The sequence below is a fragment of the Hyperoodon ampullatus genome (assembly GCF_949752795.1).
Source record: "Hyperoodon ampullatus genome assembly, chromosome: X".
Lineage (NCBI taxonomy): Eukaryota > Metazoa > Chordata > Mammalia > Artiodactyla > Ziphiidae > Hyperoodon > Hyperoodon ampullatus.
The window spans coordinates 125,125,720-125,129,457 of NC_136913.1; positions in this window are offsets into that span (position 1 = coordinate 125,125,720).

The following is a 3,738-nucleotide window of genomic DNA, read 5'->3' on the forward strand; positions in this document are numbered from 1 at the left end:
TTTTGCTTAACTTACTGTGTTTGGGGTCTCCTTTCCACAGGCTGCAGGTCCTAGTTCCCATTGTATTTAGTGTCTGCCCCCAGTGGGTAAGGTTGGTTCAGTGGTTTGTGTGGGCTTCCTGGTGGAGGAGACTTGTGCCTGTGTTCTGGTGTGTGAGGCTTGATCTTGTCTTTCTGGTGGGCAGGACCACGTCTGGGGGTGTGTTTTGGCGTGTCTGTGACCTTATTATGATTTTCGGCAGCCTCTCTGCTAATGGGTGGGGTTGTGTTCCTGTCTTGCTAGTTGTTTGGCCTAGGGTGTCCAGCACTGTAGCTTGCTGGTCATTGAGTGGAGCTTGGTCTTAGCACTGAGATGGAGATCTCTGGGAGAGCTTTCACCATTTGATAATACGTGGGGCCAGAGGTCTCTGATGGAGCACTGTCCTGAGCTCGGCTCTCCCACCTCAGAGGCTCAAGCCTGACATCCAGCCAGAGCACCAAAACTCTGTCGGCCACACAACTCAGAAAAAAGGGAGGGGAAAAAAAAGAAGGAAAAAATAAAATAGAATAAAATTATTAAAATAAAAAAATATTAAAAGTAAAAAAGTAATTAAAAGCAAAAAGAAAGAAAGAAGAGAGCAACCAATCCAATCCACCAATGATAACAAGCGCTACAAACTATACTAAACAAAAAAAAGGACACAGAAGCCTAGGACAAATGGTAAAACCAAAGCTATACAGACAAAATCACACAAAGAAGCATACACATACACACTCACAGAAAGAGAAAAAGAAAGAAAAAAATATACATGTAAAATAAAGGAAGAGAGCAACCAAACCACTAAACAAATCTACCAGTAATAATAAGCTCTAAATACTAAACTAAGATAAACATAAAACCAGAAACAAATTAGATGCAGAAAGCAAACCCCAAGTCTACAGTTGCTTCCAAAGTCCACCACATCAATTTTGGGATGATTCATTGTCTATTCAATTATTCCAGAGATGCAGAGTATATCAAGTTGATTGTGGAGATTTAATCTACTGCTTCTGAGGATGCTGGGAAAAGTTTCCCTTTCTCTTCTTTTTTCAGACAGCACCTGGGTTTCAGCTTTGGCTTTGTCCCTGTCCCTGCGTGTAGGTCGCCTGAGGGCGTCTTTTAGGAAGTCTGAGGTCTTCTGCCAGCATTCAGTAAGTGTTCTGTAAGATTTGTTCCACATGTAGATGCATTTTTGATGTATTTGTGGGGAGGAAGGTGATCTCCACATCTTACTCCTCCGCCATCTTGAACATCCCCCTGGTATTCTTAATAGGATATTTTTATTGTCAATTATTTGTATTATAAGCCCATAGTGTAATAGGCTTTCTAAGCATGCTGTAGTATGTTTTATTTTATGCTTGTAATCACCCTACCTTTCCTCTAGGTGTTGGGTGGCCATATAATTGCACTTTTTTGCACTTCTTAACTGGTTACTTTTTATCAAATGGGATAATAACCTATTGATTTAATACTATGGGTGCTTATTCAGCAGTACTTCCTAGTACTGGGTGAATTAGAAAAACCCTGCCCTCGTTTAGTAAATAGCTTATTTTGCTCTCTGGTCTACTGCCTTCACCCCGCGTGTATTTTTTTGTCTCCTAGCATTAGATTATATAGACACAACTGTTTACCCTTATACTTTTGCTGTCAGCCTACTAAGAAATGAGTGAGCAGGTGATCAGGCCTTCCTATAGTTGTTTCTAATTCTTTTTTCTGATACTATAGACCCGAGACATCAAATAGATTTCATCTCAACTTCCAACCCAAACAATTTGTAGTAGCTATGTAACCGGTCTAGCTCAATAGGAAATCATGCCATAATTGATTAGTGATGTCTACCATCAGCATATGATAGGAGAAATTCAGGACACAGGCTAACCTCATTACAGGCCATGGGAGCAAGAACAATAGACCTCAGGAGAGGAATAGAAGGTGGGAATTAAGGGGTGAGAATAACTATATTTCCTTAACCTGAGCATTCTGTGTTTGTAGACTTTTAGATGACTCTATTCTTTCTCCAACACACCACATGGTTCTGAACACAGTGACAGGAGGTGGGAGTGGGGTAGAGGCAGGGAGGAAACAGGAATTTATATCCTCTTTGGCTGAAAGCCTCTTCATACTTGGAATCCAAATTTAAAAGAGTTTCCTTTTGTAAAGTGCTCTGATACCTCCTGGGTAACACAATGAAATATAGACGACCACCATCCAAGGCAAAGTAGTTTAGGATATTACTATTTAAATACTTCATGCTCAATATTGTTTGCATTAAATATGCATAAAATATATAATTCATAAGACTTTATAAACACCATTTTTCTGGTACCTATCAATACTGCTGGTAGGCAGCTATTTACTATTTAGGATGTTTACCTGGGTGGTATGATCCAATTTTCATTCCTGAGGGATCTGAACTCTCAGTTGCCCTACCTGCATAGTTTCATTAATGGACCATTATGCTTTACCTGTGAGCATACTTGTAGAACAACAGAACACCCCAGGAGATTTCCCCAAGTTCCCTTCATGGTCATCTCTGCTGCACCATGTTTCAGTACCTTTACTCTTCTACATAATGTCAATCACCCAGCAAACACCATAAACTAATTTTTTGCTTGGTTGCCTAGTGGGCCCCAGATGGCCAAGTGTCAAACTTAACTTCCAGCCACTGATGGCACAAATAAATTGCATGAGCAGAGTGGTAAGTGTCTACTATGTATCCTTCAACCTGAACCTATGATCTCTTGAGGATTTTCCTATGACTAGGTGAGTAAAGGGAAAATTTAAGCCTAAATTATAGATGCTGGTCCCAATCAAAGTGGTCTCTTACAGTATTATAGCCTCACTTGGACCTGCTCCCCCTCTTCCTGAGACCTCTTTGGTATTATCTGCATCTCACATGTTGCCTCTCCCTATGGATTTTAGTCTCTGGACTACTGTTCTCAAGGCCTGCTTTTTTCATTTTTCTTCTGTCTCTGATTCTGACTCCCACCGCTTTCTGGCTTGATTCTTTGTATATCATTGAAATTTGATTGTAATCATCTTACCCCTGATCCTGCGTTAGCTAACAAAGCACTCTAAAAACTAACCACAGGGTCGGAAAGGCTCCTTGCTATACTCTCCTGGCTCCTGAAAACTATATCACAACTAATTTGATTACCTGTTTAATGATATCATGGTGTATCTTTTATTTTCTGCTAACCATTCATCATTTAGGAAGAAAGATTTCAGGTTACCAGACACTAAATACTTAAGAGTTATTCATCATTTATTATCAGTAAGCAATTTACTCTCAAGATGATTTGATAAGGCCCAGACTAGCTATGGAACCAGGCCTGCCAAGAATTTACATGTTAAATTAGAAGTCTAAAAGTGTTCTTGTCCTCTTTCCAAATATAAACATTCGTGATAATATGGGCATACATTCTAATTAATTAGTCAAAAGTAGTATTGTATACAAACAGCAATATTTTTATCCCAGAAAAAGTACTGATGGTAGTTAAAATATAAGAATTATATTTTCATTTTCAGTAATCAGAAAAATTGCTTGAATAGAACAGATGAATAGTTTTCCACAGCTGAATAAAAATCAAAATAATTAACATAATGTTATAAAAGTTCACTTCAGAGACTAGCTATTTTTAGGATTCTGTCCTTGCAATAAATTATCCCAAGATATCCTACACAAAATAAATAAATAGAAGAATGAATGAAAAGTGCCAT